Here is a 12,113-nt window from a genome sequence, read left to right as displayed (position 1 = left end):
TTCATCTAGCACAAAGGGAACGGGTTGCAGGAGAAACACTTACTGTGGTTTCTCAGTCTGCTTCCTAGTGCTGGTTTGAAGTTCCTGCAGTTTTCACTATAAAACCGAGTTGGAGCTTGTACCTCCCCATATATATGTATGGAGTGGAGTTGGCAACTGAAAAGAAACTTTGTGTTCCCTTCAAGCTAGATGAAGGACGGCTTTCACACACACTTATCGCTCAGAACTGAGCATGTGGAGAGACGTTCGTTCATCTAGCACAAAGGGAACGGGTTGCAGGAGAAACACTGACTGTGGTTTCTCAGTCTGTTTCCTAGTGCCGGTTTGAAGTTCCTGCAGTTTTCACTGTATAACCGAGTTGGAGCTTGTACCTCCCCATATATATGTATGGAGTGGAGTTGGCAACTGAAAAGAAACTTTGTGTTCCCTTCAAGCTAGGTGAAGGACGGCTTTCACACACAATTATCTCTCAGAACTGAGCATGTGGAGAGACGTTCGTTCATCTAGCACAAAGGGAACGGGTTGCAGGAGAAACACTTACTGTGGTTTCTCAGTCTGTTTCCTAGTGCCGGTTTGAAGTTCCTGCAGTTTTCACTGTAAAACCGAGTTGGAGCTTGAACCTCCCCATTTATATGTATGGAGTGGAGTTGGCAACTGAAAAGAAACTTTGTGTTCCCTTCAAGCTAGGTGAAGGACGGCTTTCACACACACTTATCTCTCAGAACTGAGCATGTGGAGAGACGTTCGTTCATCTAGCACAAAGGGAACGGGTTGCAGGAGAAACAATTACTGTGGTTTCTCAGTCTGTTTCCTAGTGCCGGTTTGAAGTTCCTGCAGTTTTCACTGTAAAACCGAGTTGGAGCTTGTACCTCCCCATATATATGTATGGAGTGGAGTTGGCAACTGAAAAGAAACTTTGTGTTCCCTTCAAGCTAGGTGAAGGACGGCTTTCACACACACTTATCTCTCAGAACTGAGCATGTGGAGAGACGTACGTTCATCTAGCACAAAGGGAACGGGTTGCAGGAGAAACACTTTCTGTAATTTCTCAGTCTGTTTCCTAGTGCCGGTTTGAAGTTCCTGCAGTTTTCACTGTAAAACCGAGTTGGAGCTTGTACCTCCCCATATATATGTATGGAGTGGAGTTGGCAACTGAAAAGAAACTTTGTGTTCCCTTCAAGCTAGGTGAAGGACGGCTTTCACACACACTTATCTCTCAGAACTGAGCATGTGGAGAGACGTTCGTTCATCTAGCACAAAGGGAACGGGTTGCAGGAGAAACACTTACTGTGGTTTCTCAGTCTGTTTCCTAGTGCCGGTTTGAAGTTCCTGCAGTTTTCACTGTAAAACCGAGTTGGAGCTTGTACCTCCCCATATATATGTATGGAGTGGAGTTGGCAACTGAAAAGAAACTTTGTGTTCCCTTCAAGCTAGGTGAAGGACGGCTTTCACACACACTTATCTCTCAGAACTGAGCATGTGGAGAGACGTTCGTTCATCTAGCACAAAGGGAACGGGTTGCAGGAGAAACACTTTCTGTGAATTCTCAGTCTGTTTCCTAGTGCCGGTTTGAAGTTCCTGCAGTTTTCACTGTAAAACCGAGTTGGAGCTTGTACCTCCCCATATATATGTATGGAGTGGAGTTGGCAAGTGAAAAGAAACTTTGTGTTCCCTTCAAGCTAGGTGAAGGACGGCTTTCACACACACTTATCTCTCAGAACTGAGCATGTGGAGAGACGTTCGTTCATCTAGCACAAAGGGAACGGGTTGCAGGAGAAACACTTACTGTGGTTTCTCAGTCTGTTTCCTAGTGCCGGTTTGAAGTTCCTGCAGTTTTCAGTGTAAAACCGAGTTGGAGCTTGTACCTCCCCATATATATGTATGGAGTGGAGTTGGCAACTGAAAAGAAACTTTGTGTTCCCTTCAAGCTAGGTGAAGGACGGCTTTCACACACACTTGTCTCTCAGAACTGAGCATGTGGAGAGACGTTCGTTCATCTAGCACAAAGGGAACGGGTTGCAGGAGAAACACTTTCTGTGGTTTCTCTGTCTGTTTCCTTGTGCCGGTTTGAAGTTCCTGCAGTTTTCACTGTAAAACCGAGTTGGAGCTTGTACCTCCCCATATATATGTATGGAGTGGAGTTGGCAACTGAAAAGAAACTTTGTGTTCCCTTCAAGCTAGGTGAAGGACGGCTTTCACACACACTTATCTCTCAGAACTGAGCATGTGGAGAGACGTTCGTTCATCTAGCACAAAGGGAACGGGTTGCAGGAGAAACACTGACTGTGGTTTCTCAGTCTGTTTCCTAGTGCCAGTTTGAATTTCCTGCAGTTTTCACTGTAAAACCGAGTTGGAGCTTGTACCTCCCCATATATATGTATGGAGTGGAGTTGGCAACTGAAAAGAAACTTTGTGTTCCCTTCAAGCTAGGTGAAGGACGGCTTTCACACACACTTATCTCTCAGAACTGAGCATGTGGAGAGACGTTCGTTCATCTAGCACAAAGGGAACGGGTTGCAGGAGAAACACTTACTGTGGTTTCTCAGTCTGTTTCCTAGTGCCGGTTTGAAGTGCCTGCAGTTTTCACTGTAAAACCGAGTTGGAGCTTGTACCTCCCCATATATATGTATGGAGTGGAGTTGGCAACTGAAAAGAAACTTTGTGTTCCCTTCAAGCTAGGTGAAGGACGGCTTTCACACACACTTATCTCTCAGAACTGAGCATGTGGAGAGACGTTCGTTCATCTAGCACAAAGGGAACGGGTTGCAGGAGAAACACTGACTGTGGTTTCTCAGTCTGTTTCCTAGTGCCGGTTTGAAGTGCCTGCAGTTTTCACTGTAAAACCGAGTTGGAGCTTGTACCTCCCCATATATATGTATGGAGTGGAGTTGGCAACTGAAAAGAAACTTTGTGTTCCCTTCAAGCTAGGTGAAGGACGGCTTTCACACACACTTATCTCTCAGAACTGAGCATGTGGAGAGACGTTCGTTCATCTAGCACAAAGGGAACGGGTTGCAGGAGAAACACTGACTGTGGTTTCTCAGTCTGTTTCCTAGTGCCGGTTTGAAGTTCCTGCAGTTTTCAGTGTAAAACCGAGTTGGAGCTTGTACCTCCCCATATATATGTATGGAGTGTAGTTGGCAACTGAAAAGAAACTTTGTGTTCCCTTCAAGCTAGGTGAAGGACGGCTTTCACACACACTTATCTCTCAGAACTGAGCATGTGGAGAGACGTTCGTTCATCTAGCACAAAGGGAACGGGTTGCAGGAGAAACACTTACTGTGGTTTCTCAGTCTGCTTCCTAGTGCCGGTTTGAAGTTCCTGCAGTTTTCACTATAAAATCGAGTTGGAGCTTGTACCTCCCCATATATATGTATGGAGTGGAGTTGGCAACTGAAAAGAAACTTTGTGTTCCCTTCAAGCTAGGTGAAGGACGGCTTTCAAACACACTTATCGCTCAGAACTGAGCATGTGGAGAGACGTTCGTTCATCTAGCACAAAGGGAACGGGTTGCAGGAGAAACACTTACTGTGGTTTCTCAGTCTGTTTCCTAGTGCCGGTTTGAAGTTCCTGCAGTTTTCACTGTAAAACCGATTTGGAGCTTGTACCTCCCCATATATATGTATGGAGTGGAGTTGGCAACTGAAAAGAAACTTTGTGTTCCCTTCAAGCTAGGTGAAGGACGGCTTTCACACACACTTGTCTCTCAGAACTGAGCATGTGGAGAGACGTTCGTTCATCTAGCACAAAGGGAACGGGTTGCAGGAGAAACACTTACTGTGGTTTCTCAGTCTGTTTCCTAGTGCCGGTTTGAAGTGCCTGCAGTTTTCACTGTAAAACCGAGTTGGAGCTTGTACCTCCCCATATATATGTATGGAGTGGAGTTGGCAACTGAAAAGAAACTTTGTGTTCCCTTCAAGCTAGGTGAAGGACGGCTTTCACACACACTTATCTCTCAGAACTGAGCATGTGGAGAGACGTTCGTTCATCTAGCACAAAGGGAACGGATTGCAGGAGAAACACTTACTGTGGTTTCTCAGTCTGTTTCCTAGTGCCGGTTTGAAGTTCCTGCACTTTTCAGTGTAAAACCGAGTTGGAGCTTGTACCTCCCCATATATATGTATGGAGTGGAGTTGGCAACTGAAAAGAAACTTTGTGTTCCCTTCAAGCTAGGTGAAGGACGGCTTTCACACACACTTATCTCTCAGAACTGAGCATGTGGAGAGACGTTCGTTCATCTAGCACAAAGGGAACGGGTTGCAGGAGAAACCCTTACTCTGTTTTCTCAGTCTGTTTCCTAGTGCCGGTTTGAAGTGCCTGCAGTTTTCAGTGTAAAACCGAGTTGGAGCTTGTACCTCCCCATATATATGTATGGAGTGGAGTTGGCAACTGAAAAGAAACTTTGTGTTCCCTTCAAGCTAGGTGAAGGACGGCTTTCACACACACTTATCTCTCAGAACTGAGCATGTGGAGAGACGTTCGTTCATCTAGCACAAAGGGAACGGGTTGCAGGAGAAACACTTACTGTGGTTTCTCAGTCTGTTTCCTAGTGCCTGTTTGAAGTTCCTGCAGTTTTCACTGTAAAACCGAGTTGGAGCTTGTACCTCCCCATATATATGTATGGAGTGGAGTTGGCAACTGAAAAGAAAATTTGTGTTCCCTTCAAGCTAGGTGAAGGACGGCTTTCACACACACTTTTCTCTCAGAACTGAGCAGGTGGAGAGACGTTCGTTCATCTAGCACAAAGGGAACGGGTTGCAGGAGAAACACTTACTGTGGTTTCTCAGTCTGTTTCCTAGTGCCGGTTTGAAGTTCCTGCAGTTTTCACTGTAAAACCGAGTTGGAGCTTGTACCTCCCCATATATATGTATGGAGTGGAGTTGGCAACTGAAAAGAAACTTTGTGTTCCCTTCAAGCTAGGTGAAGGACGGCTTTCACACACACTTATCTCTCAGAACTGAGCATGTGGAGAGACGTTCGTTCATCTAGCACAAAGGGAACGGGTTGCAGGAAAACACTGACTGTGGTTTCTCAGTCTGTTTCCTAGTGCCGGTTTGATGTTCCTGCAGTTTTCAGTGTAAAACCGAGTTGGAGCTTGTACCTCCCCATATATATGTATGGAGTGGAGTTGGCAACTGAAAAGAAACTTTGTGTTCCCTTCAAGCTAGGTGAAGGACGGCTTTCACACACACTTATCGCTCAGAACTGAGCATGTGGAGAGACGTTCGTTCATCTAGCACAAAGGGAACGGGTTGCAGGAGAAACACTGACTGTGGTTTCTCAGTCTGTTTCCTAGTGCCGGTTTGAAGTTCCTGCAGTTTTCACTGTATAACCGAGTTGGAGCTTGTACCTCCCCATATATATGTATGGAGTGGAGTTGGCAACTGAAAAGAAACTTTGTGTTCCCTTCAAGCTAGGTGAAGGACGGCTTTCACATACAATTATCTCTCAGAACTGAGCATGTGGAGAGACGTTCGTTCATCTAGCACAAAGGGAACGGGTTGCAGGAGAAACACTGACTGTGGTTTCTCAGTCTGTTTCCTAGTGCCGGTTTGAAGTTCCTGCAGTTTTCACTGTAAAACCGAGTTGGAGCTTGAACCTCCCCATTTATATGTATGGAGTGGAGTTGGCAACTGAAAAGAAACTTTGTGTTCCCTTCAAGCTAGGTGAAGGACGGCTTTCACACACACTTATCTCTCAGAACTGAGCATGTGGAGAGACGTTCGTTCATCTAGCACAAAGGGAACGGGTTGCAGGAGAAACAATTACTGTGGTTTCTCAGTCTGTTTCCTAGTGCCGGTTTGAAGTTCCTGCAGTTTTCACTGTAAAACCGAGTTGGAGCTTGTACCTCCCCATATATATGTATGGAGTGGAGTTGGCAACTGAAAAGAAACTTTGTGTTCCCTTCAAGCTAGGTGAAGGACGGCTTTCACACACACTTATCTCTCAGAACTGAGCATGTGGAGAGACGTACGTTCATCTAGCACAAAGGGAACGGGTTGCAGGAGAAACACTTTCTGTGATTTCTCAGTCTGTTTCCTAGTGCCGGTTTGAAGTTCCTGCAGTTTTCACTGTAAAACCGAGTTGGAGCTTGTACCTCCCCATATATATGTATGGAGTGGAGTTGGCAACTGAAAAGAAACTTTGTGTTCCCTTCAAGCTAGGTGAAGGACGGCTTTCACACACACTTATCTCTCAGAACTGAGCATGTGGAGAGACGTTCGTTCATCTAGCACAAAGGGAACGGGTTGCAGGAGAAACACTTACTGTGGTTTCTCAGTCTGTTTCCTAGTGCCGGTTTGAAGTTCCTGCAGTTTTCACTGTAAAACCGAGTTGGAGCTTGTACCTCCCCATATATATGTATGGAGTGGAGTTGGCAACTGAAAAGAAACTTTGTGTTCCCTTCAAGCTAGGTGAAGGACGGCTTTCACACACACTTATCTCTCAGAACTGAGCATGTGGAGAGACGTTCGTTCATCTAGCACAAAGGGAACGGGTTGCAGGAGAAACACTTTCTGTGAATTCTCAGTCTGTTTCCTAGTGCCGGTTTGAAGTTCCTGCAGTTTTCACTGTAAAACCGAGTTGGAGCTTGTACCTCCCCATATATATGTATGGAGTGGAGTTGGCAAGTGAAAAGAAACTTTGTGTTCCCTTCAAGCTAGGTGAAGGACGGCTTTCACACACACTTATCTCTCAGAACTGAGCATGTGGAGAGACGTTCGTTCATCTAGCACAAAGGGAACGGGTTGCAGGAGAAACACTTACTGTGGTTTCTCAGTCTGTTTCCTAGTGCCGGTTTGAAGTGCCTGCAGTTTTCAGTGTAAAACCGAGTTGGAGCTTGTACCTCCCCATATATATGTATGGAGTGGAGTTGGCAACTGAAAAGAAACTTTGTGTTCCCTTCAAGCTAGGTGAAGGACGGCTTTCACACACACTTATCTCTCAGAACTGAGCATGTGGAGAGACGTTCGTTCATCTAGCACAAAGGGAACGGGTTGCAGGAGAAACACTGACTGTGGTTTCTCAGTCTGTTTCCTAGTGCCGGTTTGAAGTTCCTGCAGTTTTCAGTGTAAAACCGAGTTGGAGCTTGTACCTCCCCATATATATGTATGGAGTGGAGTTGGCAACTGAAAAGAAACTTTGTGTTCCCTTCAAGCTAGGTGAAGGACGGCTTTCACACACACTTATCTCTCAGAACTGAGCATGTGGAGAGACGTTCGTTCATCTAGCACAAAGGGAACGGGTTGCAGGAGAAACACTTACTGTGGTTTCTCAGTCTGCTTCCTAGTGCTGGTTTGAAGTTCCTGCAGTTTTCACTATAAAACCGAGTTGGAGCTTGTACCTCCCCATATATATGTATGGAGTGGAGTTGGCAACTGAAAAGAAACTTTGTGTTCCCTTCAAGCTAGATGAAGGACGGCTTTCACACACACTTATCGCTCAGAACTGAGCATGTGGAGAGACGTTCGTTCATCTAGCACAAAGGGAACGGGTTGCAGGAGAAACACTGACTGTGGTTTCTCAGTCTGTTTCCTAGTGCCGGTTTGAAGTTCCTGCAGTTTTCACTGTATAACCGAGTTGGAGCTTGTACCTCCCCATATATATGTATGGAGTGGAGTTGGCAACTGAAAAGAAACTTTGTGTTCCCTTCAAGCTAGGTGAAGGACGGCTTTCACACACAATTATCTCTCAGAACTGAGCATGTGGAGAGACGTTCGTTCATCTAGCACAAAGGGAACGGGTTGCAGGAGAAACACTTACTGTGGTTTCTCAGTCTGTTTCCTAGTGCCGGTTTGAAGTTCCTGCAGTTTTCACTGTAAAACCGAGTTGGAGCTTGAACCTCCCCATTTATATGTATGGAGTGGAGTTGGCAACTGAAAAGAAACTTTGTGTTCCCTTCAAGCTAGGTGAAGGACGGCTTTCACACACACTTATCTCTCAGAACTGAGCATGTGGAGAGACGTTCGTTCATCTAGCACAAAGGGAACGGGTTGCAGGAGAAACAATTACTGTGGTTTCTCAGTCTGTTTCCTAGTGCCGGTTTGAAGTTCCTGCAGTTTTCACTGTAAAACCGAGTTGGAGCTTGTACCTCCCCATATATATGTATGGAGTGGAGTTGGCAACTGAAAAGAAACTTTGTGTTCCCTTCAAGCTAGGTGAAGGACGGCTTTCACACACACTTATCTCTCAGAACTGAGCATGTGGAGAGACGTACGTTCATCTAGCACAAAGGGAACGGGTTGCAGGAGAAACACTTTCTGTAATTTCTCAGTCTGTTTCCTAGTGCCGGTTTGAAGTTCCTGCAGTTTTCACTGTAAAACCGAGTTGGAGCTTGTACCTCCCCATATATATGTATGGAGTGGAGTTGGCAACTGAAAAGAAACTTTGTGTTCCCTTCAAGCTAGGTGAAGGACGGCTTTCACACACACTTATCTCTCAGAACTGAGCATGTGGAGAGACGTTCGTTCATCTAGCACAAAGGGAACGGGTTGCAGGAGAAACACTTACTGTGGTTTCTCAGTCTGTTTCCTAGTGCCGGTTTGAAGTTCCTGCAGTTTTCACTGTAAAACCGAGTTGGAGCTTGTACCTCCCCATATATATGTATGGAGTGGAGTTGGCAACTGAAAAGAAACTTTGTGTTCCCTTCAAGCTAGGTGAAGGACGGCTTTCACACACACTTATCTCTCAGAACTGAGCATGTGGAGAGACGTTCGTTCATCTAGCACAAAGGGAACGGGTTGCAGGAGAAACACTTTCTGTGAATTCTCAGTCTGTTTCCTAGTGCCGGTTTGAAGTTCCTGCAGTTTTCACTGTAAAACCGAGTTGGAGCTTGTACCTCCCCATATATATGTATGGAGTGGAGTTGGCAAGTGAAAAGAAACTTTGTGTTCCCTTCAAGCTAGGTGAAGGACGGCTTTCACACACACTTATCTCTCAGAACTGAGCATGTGGAGAGACGTTCGTTCATCTAGCACAAAGGGAACGGGTTGCAGGAGAAACACTTACTGTGGTTTCTCAGTCTGTTTCCTAGTGCCGGTTTGAAGTGCCTGCAGTTTTCAGTGTAAAACCGAGTTGGAGCTTGTACCTCCCCATATATATGTATGGAGTGGAGTTGGCAACTGAAAAGAAACTTTGTGTTCCCTTCAAGCTAGGTGAAGGACGGCTTTCACACACACTTATCTCTCAGAACTGAGCATGTGGAGAGACGTTCGTTCATCTAGCACAAAGGGAACGGGTTGCAGGAGAAACACTGACTGTGGTTTCTCAGTCTGTTTCCTAGTGCCGGTTTGAAGTTCCTGCAGTTTTCAGTGTAAAACCGAGTTGGAGCTTGTACCTCCCCATATATATGTATGGAGTGGAGTTGGTAACTGAAAAGAAACTTTGTGTTCCCTTCAAGCTAGGTGAAGGACGGCTTTCACACACACTTATCTCTCAGAACTGAGCATGTGGAGAGACGTTCGTTCATCTAGCACAAAGGGAACGGGTTGCAGGAGAAACACTTACTGTGGTTTCTCAGTCTGCTTCCTAGTGCTGGTTTGAAGTTCCTGCAGTTTTCACTATAAAACCGAGTTGGAGCTTGTACCTCCCCATATATATGTATGGAGTGGAGTTGGCAACTGAAAAGAAACTTTGTGTTCCCTTCAAGCTAGATGAAGGACGGCTTTCACACACACTTATCGCTCAGAACTGAGCATGTGGAGAGACGTTCGTTCATCTAGCACAAAGGGAACGGGTTGCAGGAGAAACACTTACTGTGGTTTCTCAGTCTGTTTCCTAGTGCCGGTTTGAAGTTCCTGCAGTTTTCACTGTAAAACCGAGTTGGAGCTTGTACCTCCCCATATATATGTATGGAGTGGAGTTGGCAACTGAAAAGAAACTTTGTGTTCCCTTCAAGCTAGGTGAAGGACGGCTTTCACACACACTTGTCTCTCAGAACTGAGCATGTGGAGAGACGTTCGTTCATCTAGCACAAAGGGAACGGGTTGCAGGAGAAACACTTACTGTGGTTTCTCAGTCTGTTTCCTAGTGCCGGTTTGAAGTGCCTGCAGTTTTCACTGTAAAACCGAGTTGGAGCTTGTACCTCCCCATATATATGTATGGAGTGGAGTTGGCAACTGAAAAGAAACTTTGTGTTCCCTTCAAGCTAGGTGAAGGACGGCTTTCACACACACTTATCTCTCAGAACTGAGCAGGTGGGGAGACGTTCGTTCATCTAGCACAAAGGGAACGGGTTGCAGGAGAAACACTTACTGAGGTTTCTCAGTCCGTTTCCTAGTGCCGGTTTGAAGTGCCTGCAGTTTTCACTGTAAAACCGAGTTGGAGCTTGTACCTCCCCATATATATGTATGGAGTGGAGTTGGCAACTGAAAAGAAACTTTGTGTTCCCTTCAAGCTAGGTGAAGGACGGCTTTCACACACACTTATCTCTCAGAACTGAGCATGTGGAGAGACGTTCGTTCATCTAGCACAAAGGGAACGGGTTGCAGGAGAAACACTTACTGTGGTTTCTCAGTCTGTTTCCTAGTGCCGGTTTGAAGTGCCTGCAGTTTTCACTGTAAAACCGAGTTGGAGCTTGTACCTCCCCATATATATGTATGGAGTGGAGTTGGCAACTGAAAAGAAACTTTGTGTTCCCTTTAAGCTAGGTGAAGGACGGCTTTCACACACACTTATCTCTCAGAACTGAGCATGTGGAGAGACGTTCGTTCATCTAGCACAAAGGGAACGGGTTGCAGGAGAAACACTTACTGTGATTTCTCAGTCTGTTTCCTAGTGCCGGTTTGAAGTTCCTGCAGTTTTCACTGTAAAACCGAGTTGGAGCTTGTACCTCCCCATATATATGTATGGAGTGGAGTTGGCAACTGAAAAGAAACTTTGTGTTCCCTTCAAGCTAGGTGAAGGACGGCTTTCACACACACTTATCTCTCAGAACTGAGCAGGTGGAGAGACGTTCGTTCATCTAGCACAAAGGGAACGGGTTGCAGGAGAAACACTTACTGTGGTTTCTCAGTCTGTTTCCTAGTGCCGGTTTGAAGTTCCTGCAGTTTTCACTGTAAAACCGAGTTGGAGCTTGTACCTCCCCATATATATGTATGGAGTGGAGTTGGCAACTGAAAAGAAACTTTGTGTTCCCTTCAAGCTAGGTGAAGGACGGCTTTCACACACACTTATCTCTCAGAACTGAGCATGAGGAGAGACGTTCTTTCATCTAGCACAAAGGGAACGGGTTGCAGGAGAAACACTGACTGTGGTTTCTCAGTCTGTTTCCTAGTGCCGGTTTGAAGTTCCTGCAGTTTTCAGTGTAAAACCGAGTTGGAGCTTGAACCTCCCCATATATATGTATGGAGTGGAGTTGGCAACTGAAAAGAAACTTTGTGTTCCCTTCAAGCTAGGTGAAGGACGGCTTTCACACACACTTATCTCTCAGAACTGAGCATGTGGAGAGACGTTCGTTCATCTAGCACAAAGGGAACGGGTTGCAGGAGAAACACTGACTGTGGTTTCTCAGTCTGTTTCCTAGTGCCGGTTTGAAGTTCCTGCAGTTTTCACTGTAAAACCGAGTTGGAGCTTGTACCTCCCCATATATATGTATGGAGTGGAGTTGGCAACTGAAAAGAAACTTTGTGTTCCCTTCAAGCTAGGTGAAGGACGGCTTTCACACACACTTATCTCTCAGAACTGAGCATGTGGAGAGACGTTCGTTCATCTAGCACAAAGGGAACGGGTTGCAGGAGAAACACTTACTGTGGTTTCTCAGTCTGTTTTCTAGTGCCGGTTTGAAGTTCCTGCAGTTTTCACTGTAAAACCGAGTTGGAGCTTGTACCTCCCCTTATAGATGTATGGAGTGGAGTTGGCAACTGAAAAGAAACTTTGTGTTCCCTTCAAGCTAGGTGAAGGACGGCTTTCACACACACTTATCTCTCAGAACTGAGCATGTGGAGAGACGTTCGTTCATCTAGCACAAAGGGAACGGGTTGCAGGAGAAACACTTACTGTGGTTTCTCAGTCTGTTTCCTAGTGCCGGTTTGAAGTTCCTGCACTTTTCAGTGTAAAACCGAGTTGGAGATTGTACCTCCCCATTTATATGTATGGAGTGGAGTTGGCAACTGAAA

This window comes from Vicugna pacos, unplaced genomic scaffold (genome assembly GCF_048564905.1).
Source record: "Vicugna pacos unplaced genomic scaffold, VicPac4 scaffold_66, whole genome shotgun sequence".
Classification (NCBI taxonomy): Eukaryota; Metazoa; Chordata; class Mammalia; order Artiodactyla; family Camelidae; genus Vicugna; species Vicugna pacos.
Note: the sequence above shows the minus strand (reverse complement) of the source record.